This window comes from Macrobrachium rosenbergii, chromosome 14 (genome assembly GCF_040412425.1).
Source record: "Macrobrachium rosenbergii isolate ZJJX-2024 chromosome 14, ASM4041242v1, whole genome shotgun sequence".
Classification (NCBI taxonomy): Eukaryota; Metazoa; Arthropoda; class Malacostraca; order Decapoda; family Palaemonidae; genus Macrobrachium; species Macrobrachium rosenbergii.
The window spans coordinates 54577962-54592270 of NC_089754.1; the positions used below are offsets into that span (position 1 = coordinate 54577962).

Here is a 14309-nt window from a genome sequence, read left to right on the forward strand (position 1 = left end):
GCACGCTTCGAACAATTTAAAATCCGCTAATAATCCTAACTATGACTGATTAACGCCATCGACAATCAGAAGATCAGTAATGCTCCATCAAAAGATACCTCAACCCCCAGTTTTCTTACAGCTTCTACGGTTATATTTAGATAATATAATATATATGTCTATATCTACCTATCTATATCTATATATATATATATATATATATATATATATATATATATATATATATATATATATATATATATATATATATATATATATATATATATATATATAAGACCAGAACACTCTTCTCCTAAGAACAAAGTAACAATGATCGACAAGAGATGACAACTTGTCTCGACGAGGAAACAATCGGCTCCAAATACAGGACAGAAGAGCTTCAACAATGGCCAAAGGAATCCTAATGAATCAACGTCTGCCTCGCCCGAACGCGAATGTAACCGGGACTCTGATTGGCGCACATGACCGCCGAGACTGCTGCGCCCGAGCAACCAATGGGGCGGCGGCAAACAGGCCCCCGCCGAAAAAAAAAAAATATTCGCCCAGGTAATCTCAGGTAAAGCCGATGCAAGGCCGGCCTCGATTGGTGCCGCGGTTGCCACTTCGTCCATTGCAGCGCCCTCTTTTTTTTTCTTTTCGGAGGCTTGGGGGTTATGCACTCTTCAGTCTAGTAGGTGTTGTGGTGGCGAACAGGTCTCTCTGTTGCAATTTGGCATTTGGAGCATCCTTGGCCGAGGTGAGTGGAATATGCTCGCAGTGGCGTAGTTGCATAATGTAGTCGGCGCGGGGGAAGAGTAGATAAATGAATAGACAAATAAAAAAGTAGGTCTGTCCACTCTCAGCGTTTTCCTTACTTTTGCTGTGGAGGGAAAAACGGTCTTTGTGGTATGGGCACCATAAAAATATTTATCACATTATTATTATTATTATTATTATTATTATTATTATTATTATTATTATTTTCATTATTATTATTATTATTATTATTATTATTATTATTATTTTTATTATTATTATTATTATTATTATTATTATTATTTGTTATTATTATTATTATTATTATTTTAATTTTTATTATAATTATTACTATTAATATTATTATTATTTTTTTTATTATATTATATTATTATTATTATTTTATTATTATTATCATTATTATTTGAAGGAAATAGACCATCTTTAAAACAGTCCTTACAGAAAATATCCTGTATATGATAAATTCGCACAATACAGCCATCCTTTTCAATAAGACTTTATTATTATTATTATTATTATTATTATTATTATTATTATTATTATTATTATTATTATCGATTCAATACAAAATAAAAAAACTCACATGCAACTGAAAATAAAACAAAAATGATTACCATCATCACTAAAAGAATATAAAACCAAACGAGACAAAATTGAAACCAAGAATGTCAGCATCACACACACAGACGATATGACACACTTGCAATGTTAATCACTGCTCCCGGAACACTCTATAGTAATTGTCGTGAGTCATTTCCAAGAATATCAATAAACGACCGAAAATAGAAAATAAAAAGCCTAAAATAGCCTTATGAAAATCGAGAGCAAGTTATTTACAAAATTAAGTGGATGGTTCATGTTAGTCCTTTGCATTCCAAGATTTCTTGATGCTTAGGTCATGGTGAGGAGACAGAGTGTGTGTGTGTGTGTGTGAGAGAGAGAGAGAGAGAGAGAGAGAGAGAGAGAGAGAGAGAGAGATAATTATTTGTAACTTACATCGTGATAACAGTGAGAAAGAGTTCATTGGTGAGAGAGAGAGAGAGAGAGAGAGAGAGAGAGAGAGAGAGAGAGAGAGAGAGAGAGAGAATTACTTGTAACTTACAATTTGATAAGAGAGATTAAAAGAGTTCATTAACGTATTGGCGTCGAGAGAGAGAGAGAGAGAGAGAGAGAGAGAGAGAGAGAGAGAGAGAGAGAGAGAATTATTAGTAACTTACAATTTGATAAGAGAGAATAAAAGAGTTCATTAATGCATTTAGAGAGAGAGAGAGAGAGAGAGAGAGAGAGAGAGAGAGAGAGAGAGAGAGAGAATGAATTATTAGTAACTTACAATTTGATAAGACAGAATAAAAGAGAGAGTTCATTAATGCATTGGCGAGAGAGAGAGAGAGAGAGAGAGAGAGAGAGAGAGAGAGAGAGAGAGAGAGCATTAAGGGTGTTAGTTTTGTGCAGTACCTCCTAATAATGGCACAATGTTGAAACAATCTAAAACAAAAAATAATAATTGAAGATGATTGCCCTTCATATACTTTCCAATCAGTCTGGCGAATGTGAATTGATTTCTGTCGCAAACGGGAGTCAATATTTGAGTGATATTATTAAACGCTAGACAGGCCCTTTTTATTACCTTTCATTTCATTTTTATGCGTTTTATCAAAATTCTCTTTCGGCTATTGCATCAGTTATCAATTACTGACCTATTTTCAAATACTGCAAGTTTTTTACACTCATCATCCGTACAAACAAGTAAAAAATGTGCCGAAGTGTCTTCGGCGCAATCGAGTTTTCTGTACAGCCGCTACAGCATGTAATCAAGACAACCGAAAATTGATCTATCTTTCGGTGGTCTCGGTATAATGCTGTATGAGCCGCGACCCACGAAACTTTAACCACGGCCCGGTGGTGGCCTATCCTATATCGTTGCCAGAAGCACGATTATGGCTAACTTTAACCTTAAATAAAATAAAAACCACTGAGGCTAGAGGGCTGCAATTTGGTATGTTTGACGAGTGGAGGGTGGATGATCAACATACCAATTTGCAGCCCTCTAACCTCAGTAGTTTTTAAGATCTGAGGGCGGACAGAAAAAGTGCAGACAGAAAAAAGTGCGGACAGAATGAAGCGCGGACGGACAGACAAATCCGGCACAATAGTTTTCTTTTACAGAAAACTTAAAATGAGACAGTTTATCCGATATCTAGACAAAATGAAATACTTTAAAATGTTTCGAGACTTTCTCAGCCAATCTCTCAAAAAGCTTAAATAAGAATAACAATTACATACGTAGAGACGCCGCCGCCTCGGCGTCCCCAAACCACAACCCACAATCCCCATTTCAGCGCGATTACTCGAGAACCAGAGTAGCCCTGATCTTTGGAGCTTTTAAAACATCTTACAAGACCCTATGACTATTTCCAGGTTGAGACGCGGAAGAACTTTACAAGCATTCCTTTGACATAAAACTATTAATATGAAATCGCAACCGATCACCTCACTGGAGGAATAAGTTAAGGCTTAAAATCTCATCCTAAAAGTCAACAGGAAGATACCAGGATGGACGAGGATGGAAGGAAAAATAACTAGACAAAAATAAAATGAAATGTGTAAAAATTATATTCACATTTGCAGGCTAAATAAGAGTTATAAATATGAAAGGAACTTCTGACAAAATTCCAGTTTGGCAGGTTTATTGACAAAGTGGCGTAACGTAGGAAGAAAAAATACGTAATGATGACAACATCTTTTTGAAAAGATATTAGAATCCATCAGCCAAAGATAATTGCACAAATATTAGCCAGATACTTTAAGGTGCAGTTGATAAGAAAATAAATCCGGATTTAGAACGGAAATCTTAAAAGAACGCAGACGTAACAAAAGAGTGTTAGTTTTCATAACATGTACCAGACGCGTCTGATTGCTTGCGTGCTTGCAACTGACATTTCCTCGCGGGTGTAACACCAATAGACGAACAATGCTACATATTTATTCATATCTCAGGCATACAAATTACACTGACATATACAATAAATGACTAAAAGGAAAACTAGGTGTATAACATGCATCCAAATGCACGCTTTCAATGCCTACACTTGCGTTCAAATCTATAATCATATCCATAACAAGTGAAAAATGCGCCGAAGTTTCTTCTGCGTAATCGAGTTTTCTGTACAGCAGCTACAGCGTATAATCAAGGCCACCGAAAACAGATCTATCTTTCGGTGGTCTTGGTATGATGCTGTATGAGCCGCGGCCCACGAAACATTAACCGCGGCCCGGTGGTGGCCTATCCTATTCATTGCCAGAAGCATGATTATGGCTAACTTTAACCTTAAATAAAATAAAAACTACTGAGGCTAGAAGGGCTGCAATTTGGTAGGTTTGATGATTGGAGAGTGGATGATCAACATACCAAATTGCAGCCCTCTAGCCTCAATAGTTTTTAAGATCTGAGGGCGGACGGAACAAGTGTGGACAGAAAAAGTGCGGACGAACAGACAAAGCCGGCACAATAGTTTTCTTTTACAAAAAACTAAAAACTGAGTGAATGGAAATAAAGGCCATTTTCATGCGCATCATTATAATAAAGAAATGATAAAATTACAAGACAAAGTATTTAAATTTTCCAATATAAGACTAGGCATCGAACGGCTAAGTTCTCTATCTGGTATCCGAGGTTTCCGATTACGTCTTATGAAAAAGCTGCAATTTCAAGGTCACGTGACACTACACGGGATAAATTCCCGTGCAGAAAACTTTCAAATTGCCAGCATTTTTACCCACGTTCACACAGAGGGAGGTCTACCGCCAGCCAATCAGCCAATCTGCTCGCCAATGAATGTTTCGCCACTCAGCTGTTTCGCTCTTATCATTGGTAACAATGCAAACTGTATATTATATCTATGTCAACATAAATAACAATCTGCTGGACGAATATATTTACAACTTCACAATATCAATATAACAATATTACACGTGATATATCAACGAGAGAATCTAAAGGACTTCGGTAGATGCATCACCAACTCATCAAATTTTCACTTCTTTTAATCTTGCTCATTCAAAGCTTTACAAAAGCTCTATGACACCATACTGTAATGAATATTTAAAATAAAAGGATTAAGGAAAAATAATCTCTTCATCTTCCTCTCTCACATGAGAATTTAAAAATAATACCAGAGATCTTATCACTGAATTCTCAAACATTTCTTCCAAAATAAATCCTAGATTTCTCAATACAACTGTTTGAAACTAAAACCACAGTTTTCACTGGCGCTCTCCATCAGTTCGTTTGAAACCAAAGCTTGATACCTCAAACAACTTAATTAAAACCAAGCCTGGGGCTCTTGAGAATTGCTACAGAAGGCACGGGTGGATTTTCAAGCGATTCCTTATTACTGAATTGAATTGGATATAGAATTTAGGCCAAAGGCCAAGCACTGGGTCTTATGAAGTCATTCAGCGCTGAGACGGAAACTGACAGTAAAAGGTTTGAAAGGTGTAACAGGAGGAAAACCTCAAAGAAGTTGCACTATGAATCAATTGTTAAGCGAGGGTTGAGGAAAGCAAGATGGAAGAATGAGAATACAAGATTGGAATTCTAAGGCAATTCGTAAGAATCAGAGATGAACAACTGATTTGAAACTAGTGCTGGACTCCCCAATTCATGAAACACGGTTCAGTTTCAAAACTGAATTCCAATTCGAGGTACAGTTTCATAATTTAGTTTTCAACAAGGCTAAACAATCGAACAATTCAACTGAACCCAAAGGTTTAAAACAAAGGCAAGAATTATTCTTGAAATACAATCTTTAAAACTAAGGGTCGACCTCTCAAATAATTTGATTAAAATCAAGATTGGAATTATTAAGAAAATCATTTGAAAACCGGACTGACAACTTTCAAAAAACTTGTTTGAAACTAAGGAAACCGACTTTTTCAAAAAATACATTGGAAATGAAGGCCTGATCTCTTAATCACTACGTTTGACACCAGAACTGTGATTATTTAAACAATTTCTGAACAATCTACTCGAAAGCAAAAATGAGACGTCCGGCTAGCCACCTCTTCTCACTGACTCCTTTATAAGTTTGCAGAATAAGTGTCTGTCCCAACTTAGGGACGGGAGGCTAAGTGTTACCGTCAATTTTAACGGTATGGATTACAGACTGTCTAGTTTTTGTGTGAAACTATCACCAAACATAACAAGACAGGATTTTAATCATCAGTATTGTAATAATCCCAACTTCACGAACTCTGCGAGTAATAAAATCCAAGTTTCGACTTGCCGCCATCTAGCCCGGGCTAGCCCTCTCTCACCACTGTTGGTTCTCATATTCAGTTTAGAGAGTCTACTTAATTTTTTTTTTATTGTGTGTGTGTGTGTATATATATATATATATATATATATATATATATATATATATATATATATATATATATATATATATATATATATATATATATATATTATATATGAAGGTACAAGTAAGTTTCCACGAAATGAAGGGATCTTGGTCCGAGCTTTGGGACGGTACGTACCATCCTCAGAGAAGAGATCTACCTTCTCTGTTGTTTTGCAGCTATATTTTAGTTTTCTGTAAAAGGTAACTATTGTGCAGGCTTTGTCTGTCCGTCCGCACTTTTTTCTGTCCGCCCGCAGATCTTAAAAACTGCTGAGTAGGCTAGAGGGCTGCAAATTGGTATGTTGGTCACCCACCCTCCAATCATTTAAAACAAAGGCAAGAATTATTCTTAAGTACACTCTTTAAAACTCAGGATCGACCTCTCATATAATTTGATTAAAATCAAGATTGGAATTATTATGCAAATCATTTGAAAACTGGACTGACGACTTTCGAAAAACTTTGTTTGAAACTAAGGAAAACTACTTTTTCGAATAATACGTTGGAAATGAAGGCCTGGTCTCTTAATCAATACGTTTGACGCCAGAACTGGGATTATTTAAACACCTCCTGAACAATCTACTCGAAAGCAAAAATGTGACGTCCGGCTAGCCATCTTTTCTCACTGACTCCTTTTTAAGTTTGCAGAATAAGTATCTTTCCCAACTTAGGGATGGGAGGCTGAGTATTGCCATCAATTTTGACTGTATTGTAATAATCTCAACTTCACGAACTCTGCGAGTAAGAAGATCAACGTTTCGACTTGCCGTCGTTTAGCCCGGGCTAGCCCCTCTCACCACTGTTGGTTCTCATATTCAGTTTAGAGCGTCTACTTAATTTTTTTAGTGTATATATATATATACTGTATATATATATATATATATATATATATATATATATATATATATATATATATACTGTATATATATATGAAGGTACAAGTAGCTTAGCCGAAATGAAGGGATATTGGTCCGAGCTTTGGGACGGTACGTACCATCCCCAGAGAAGAGATCAACCTTCCCCGTTCTCTCTTATTTTGCAGCTATATTTTAGTTTTCTGTGTAATAAAACTATTGTGCCGGCTTTGTCTGTCCGTCCGCAGATCTTAAAAACTACTGAGGAGGCTAGAGGGCTGCAAATTGGTATGTTGATCATCCACCCTCCAATCATCAAATATACCAAATTGCAGCCCTCTAGCCTCGGTAGTTTTTATTTTATTCAAGGGTAAAGTTTTGCCATAATCGTGCTTCTGGCAACGATATAGGATAGGCCATCACCGGGCCGTGGTTAAAGTTTCATGGGCCGCGAATCATACGGCATTATACCGAGACCACCGAAAGGTAGGTCTATTTTCGGTGGCCTTGATTGTACGCTGTACGGAAAACTTGATTGTGCCGAAGAAACTTCAGCGCATTTTTTTACTTATTTTTCTGTAGGTAGGAACGTAACCTCTCTAACTTCTTATATATAAATCCGTTATTTTGGACGTTAGGCGTTCAATGATTCTCAAATAATTCGTTTAAAAAAAACAATGGAACTATACGTTTGAAAACAAGGCCAGAACTTCTTTCAAGGCGAGTGCAAGATCTGATGACGATTTCTTGGCAAAAGTTTGAAAATCATCCTGGTTACGAACATTTTTGATAACAGTAAAAATCACAATTGTCTCTATTTAGGAAACCAAATAATACTATTGTTATAGCTACGTTTACTTCTGTAAAATCACTGAAGAAAAATCGTTCAGCAACAATTTTGCGTCATATAATCCATAACACTTATAACAGAAAACTGTCAGTACAAAAAATCTCTCAAAGAATTTAGTTACGATCTACAAATATCGTAAACGCTGCCATTGAATATAAGAGCCGAAGAAAACTGATTAATAGAGGCTCCGTTTTCCAATACAAGGATATTTAACAGGATTTAGCGGGACACTAGAAGATGACGTCACTCAGAGAACTTATCATTTCTTATGATTCTTGATATGAGTCTCGATCATTTCACAGTTATTGTAAATTTAATCCTTGGAATAGAGAATATATGTTATTTTGCAAAGGAAGTGCTGTCTTGGAATTCTGTAAAATCCCATGTTATATATATATATATATATATATATAATATATATATATATATATATATATATATATATATATATATATATATATATATATATATATATATATATATATAAATATATATATATATATATATATATATATATATATATATATATATATATAGAGAGAGAGAGAGAGAGAGAGAGAGAGAGAGAGAGAGAGAGAGAGAGAGAGAGAGAGAGAGACTCGTATGTGGCCAAATGTAACAAATGAAAACAATTCACTTATAAGAAAAGAAAATAAAAGAAAAGAGTAGAAAAGGAGGGAAAAGGTGAAAGTAGGAGAAAGGAAGAATAGAAAGGGGACGGTCCCAGTCAAAGAGACCGACCCGATTTTTAGAAAGGGGGAAAGGCTGGAGAGAGAGAGAGAGAGAGAGAGAGAGAGAATTCACGACAAGTCATAAGATCACAAACATCACGAATACAATAACATACAAAAAACTGACATAAAATAAAATAAACTGACATAAACTCAGATGTTCTGAAATGCGATAAACATGACCACAAAACGACGCATTACGTCAAAAGCCATTTGTTAAGGAGGCACGCTTCACTCTTTAGAATGGAGAGACCGCTTTTCAGAATCGACGCTCCGCTCTTCATAATATATAGTTCACTGTTCAACTGTCTTATGTAAGTTTTCGTCACCGAGTACCCACTTCTGTATATGGACAACCCGCTCTTCATTAGTGAAATGCCCATCGTCGTAATGCATCGCTCAATTTTCATAACGGAAAGTCCATTCTTCATTATAGAAAGTCCGCTCTTCATCTGGGAAAGTCCGTTCTTCATTTGTTGCAGTCTAGTTTTCACAGTGTTCAATTCATTGCTCATTATGGAGAGCCCGCTCTCGACGATGGGGAGACCATCTTTCAAAATGAATAGTTCGGATCTCACTCCGAAACGTTCCTTTTCCATACGGATCAGCTCCTCGACCAGAGCGAAAAAATCCGTCTTCATAACGGGCAGCTCGATTTCTTTGCATTCGACGACGCTCTTCATGAAACCAACGCTATTTTTCATAACGAAAAGTTCGCACTTCGCCAGAGACAACTCGCTGTTGATCACCGACAGCTCCCTCGCCACGAACGCTAAATTGTCTTCCATCAAGTCCTTCTTGTCCTTCATGGCGGCGAGATCGGTCTTCATTGCCACGATGTCTCTCTTGACGTTCGACAGGTCGTTCTTCAGGAACAGCAGTTCCCTCCGCATCGAGAACTGCTGGTTCCTGAGGGAGGAGATTTCACTTCCCAGAATGCAGATCTCGCGGCGTCCCCCGTCCGGGACGCGGGAAAGTGCTTCCATGGCCAAGCGTCTGTTCTGATTTCTATTCATGAGTTGTTTCTCTCTTTTTTTCACCTCTGAAACACAACAGTGCTTTCATGGTCAAGTGTTCGTTGTTTTATTTAGGTTCATCATTGTTGTTTTTCTGAGAAACACCGTAACAGACGTATATAACTAAGCTGAAAAATAAACAACATTAATAATGACAATAGCATCTTCTTCCTTTTATAAAGGTTGGAACTAACGTTCAGTTGTATCAGCGTGGTTACGCCTACACAGTAAAACTGAACCCACTAACGTTCAGTTTTGCCTGCACAGGCATAACTGTTCAGGTATAACTGAACGTTAGTGGGGTTCAGTTTTGCCTGCACAGGCCGACTGTGCAGGCATATCTGCTCAGGTATAACTGAACGTCAGTGGGGTTCAGTCTTGTCCGCACGCAGGCCGACTGTGCAGGCATATCTGCTCAGGTATAACTGAACGTCAGTGGGGTTCAGTTTTGCCTGCACAGGCCGACTGTGCAGGCATATCTGCTCAGGTATAACTGAACGTCAGTGGGGTTCAGTCTTGTCCGCACGCAGGCCGACTGTGCAGGCATAACTGCTCAGGTATAACTGAACGTTAGTGGGCTTCAGTTTTGCCTGCACAGGCCGACTGTGCAGGCATAACTGCTCAGTTATAACTGAACTTTAGTGGGGTTCAGTTTTGTCTACTGTGCAGGCATAACTGTTCAAGTATAACTGAATGTTCGTGGGCTTCAGTTTTGCCTGCACAGGCCGACTGTGCAGGCATAACTGCTCAGTTATAACTGAACGTTAGTGGGGTTCAGTTTTTCCTGCACAGGCCGACTGTGCAGGCATAACCGCGCAGATATAACTGAGCGCTAGTGGCGGCCTTGAAAAATGGAGCATCTTTGCAATTAACTTAAATGTTCTACGAGGCGGAAGCTGAACCCCGCACCCCCATTTCTCCGTAGGGAACGACACTACTGACGTCGAGACGATACCATAAAGCGGCCTTGTGGTCGCTTTGGAAACAATACCAGATTCATACAGTAGAGTAGAGAGGTCGAGGGAAATCTAGCTTCTGACCGTGAAATCGACAATGACGTGGAACTACTATAGGAACTACTATCGGCTAGGTGGTTATATAAGTACAGACACTCAAAGGTTTTATATATATATATATATATATATATATATATATATATATATATATATATATATATATATATATATATATATATATATATATATATATATATATATATATATATAGTCCACATTAAACCGTTTCCTCAGTCAATAAACCGGTTACTGACACATACATAATTCAACTGAACACTTCCACAACATTAGCCACTTCGCACACCTACACAGAACGCTCATCAGCGGCACATCGAACCCCCTACATACACTAAACCTCGTAGTCGCTAACGCTTCTTAAATATTGAGGCCCTTCCTGTCCAACTCCTCTTTCTAATTAGCTCTTCTTCTCACCACACCTCAAGCACTTTCGATTCACAATATCACACACGATTTTCATGTCAACATCGTATTTCATTCTTGCCAAATGACCAGAATGTCTCAAAACACTGCATATACATAAACAGTAAATATAATAAAACCTTTTTATTTTTGTACGTATCTCTCTCTCCTACGAGCATCACCCATCTACAGCATATTTGCATATTATCCACTGACGTCATCCTCGCCTGCGTTAGAGCACTGCGCTGAAAATCATATAACTAAATATAATACAAAAGTATTTACACGAAGTCCAAGTATCTTCACTCCATTATTTTCAGCATCAAATAAAAAAAACCACAAAGCCTATTTTTCAACACAAAAGACGAACATATAACAGGATCCCGGATCAAAAAAACAGTTCTCACACAAAGGACGAACAGATGACACGATCCTGTACGAAAAAAAAAAAATAATAACAAACTCTTCAGCAAGAGAGGAAAAAACAGAAACCTAAAAGCACGAGGCGAACGAAGCGCACAATGCGATGTTTATCACAGAGCGACCGAACTCCTCCCTGTGCTCCGTGACAGAGCATACCTTGAGCGTATCTACGATATTTTTTTTTTCTGAGTTAATCCCTCTCTGCATTATTTTTTTTGCCTCTCTTTTGAACTTCTCCTTCGGAGTAGAGTACCACCGGCATTTACTCCGTAGTCAGTGATGTTACGTGAATGCTACTCTTTAATCTCTTTACGCAAAAAAAAAAAAATGAAAATCTGACCTCAAATTCATTCCTTTTTTAATTACGTCATATTTTTTGTAAAGAGAAATGGCTGGCCTACAGGTTCATTTTAATAATGGTGGGTAATTATTTGAGGCTGTAATTAACTTGACCAATGCTCAGATGAAATATTGCAAAGTGACAAAAAAAAGAAGTTAGGACAGTTCAGTATATATATATATATATATATATATATATTTATTAATTATAAATTTATGTACAATATATATTATATGTATGTATATCATTAATATATATATATATATATATATATATATATATATATATATATATATATATATATATATATATATATATATATATATAATCTTTTTGTGGTCATCAGGACAGCTATCTTCACACAACCAATGAAAAACCCATCTTAAAACGGACAGTAATGTACTTTACAAAAACGAAGCTGAAAGACCTGACCACACTTATCGTTAGACAAAGGGGGGCCTTGTGCCAGAACGGGCTCTTGCTCCTAGGAACGCACCACCCGCAGCCTAACAACACATTCATCCACAGCAGTTTATTCACTGAAGAGGATACATGAAGAATGATAAATGCAGCCGCACGGAAAAATGACAACAGTAACAATGGCGACTAAATTGGGTGTTTTGTGTTACGTTCCTACATTGAACTGAATACAGAATTTAGGTCAAAGGCCAAGCACTGGGACCTATGAGGTCATTCAGCGCTGAAACGGAAACTGAGAGTAGAAAGGTTTGAAAGGTGTAATAGGAGGAAAACCTTGCAAATGCACACGAATCAATTGTCAGGAGAAGGTGGAAAGTAAGATGGAAGAAAGAGAATATGAAAGGAGGTACAGTCAAAGGAACGAAAGAGGTTGCAGCTAGGCGCCTAAGGAAGGCACGCCGCAAAGAACCCTAAGTAATGCCTACAGTGCACCGCACGAGGTGCACTGACGGCACTACCTCCCTAAAGACTAGGTCACACATGCATTCCTCGTTGGCCATCATTTATCACACGATCTTTTCTTCATCAAGCAAAATGTCTGCACTGATGAGCATCTATGTACCCATTTTAGCAGAAGCTTGAAGTATTCCTATTTGCTTATGAAATGGCCCAGGGGCGGCTTCTGCCAGCTGGCAAATCTTTCATGTTACTTTTACGAGAGGTTAAGAAAAGGGCTATTGTGGGGTAGTGTAGTACATTCTATCCATTGTACAGTACCAAGATCTGCCAGGCCACTCCCGGAGGCATTTTCCCAGTGATGTAACCGAGTACGGGACCTTTCTTGAGTTCCCAGTGATGTAACCGAGTACGGGACCTTTCCCTGAAGAAAGCGGGACACCACATCTTAAAAACTAACCATAGAATTTTCTTGAAAATAATCTCATTATGTTTCCCACACCCAAATTACTACCAGAGATCAACCTAACCTAAACTAACCCAGGTTAACCTCATCTAAACTAACCGGGGCTGGTGCAATACTAGCATACATCTCAGGAATTTTCCTCCTAGAGACAAAACCAAATATATTCTCAATCAAGGTACTTAAGGTACATGTAACAATGTTTTCCTTACTTTAAATACAAGGTTTCTCTCTACCAGTTACTCTCTCTAAGCATTTATGAAGGACATTTTTCTGAACGAGAGGTTCTATGCTATGTCGCATACGTCTCCAAGGACCGCAGACGATGAAAGCGACATAATTTAAAAAAGAAAAAAATCACACCTTGCACAGAGTTCCATGGAAGTTTTTAAAGCCTTAAGTATGATTTGCTATTGACACCAAAAAAAAAAAAATCTTCAAAATCATCGATTCGTAGAAAAAATCGAATGAAAAACACGTGGACAACTAAAAAAAAAAGATAAAAAATCTTCAAAAGCAGTTCGTTACGGTACTCCACTTCTTGCTGTAAAAACCGTCCTTGTGAACTATCAAAACTGGGTCACTGTCGTAAAAATTTTCTTCAAGGTTCTCAACCTTTACCCACATGAGAGAGAGAGAGAGAGAGAGAGAGAGAGAGAGAGAGAGAGAGAGAGAGAGAGAGAGAGAGCCGATAACAGGGAGGAAAATTTTTATCGAATCTCTCATGAGACAACAGAACACTGGGTCAAATTGGTCACGTGACAGCGTCATGAGGTACACGCAGGCTTGTCTGCCATCCACCGGTCTGAGACAGTTTTCCGATCTCGCCTCTCCAGCGAGACCCGAGATCGACCCCACCGGGAAAAAAGACTTGGGCCTGTTACCTTAAAGATCCACTGAACTGAACTGAATACTGGGACCTACGAGGTCATTCAGCGCTGAAACGGAAATTGACAGTGAAAGGTTTGAAAGGTGTAACAGGAGGAAAACCTCAAAGCAGTTGCACTATGAAACAGCTGTTAGGAGAGGCTGGAGGAAAGTAAGATGGAAGAAAGAGAATATAAAAAGGAGGTACAGTAAAAGAAACGAAAAGGGTTGCAGCTAAGGGCCGAAGGCACGCTGCTGCACAGCAAAGTACCATAAGTAATGCCTACAGTGCACT

General features: G+C 37.9%; 1 protein-coding gene across 2 annotated transcripts in view; it reads left to right on the forward strand.

Moving 5' to 3' along the window:
- The first annotated feature begins 652 nt into the window (after positions 1-652).
- LOC136846160 (uncharacterized) overlaps positions 653-14309 on the forward strand; it is a 102262-nt gene continuing 88605 nt past the window's right edge. For both annotated transcript variants that reach the window (XM_067116939.1, XM_067116938.1), the window contains exon 1: positions 653-736. The gene's annotated coding sequence lies outside the window, so the exon portion shown is untranslated. The remainder of the gene's footprint in view (positions 737-14309) is intronic.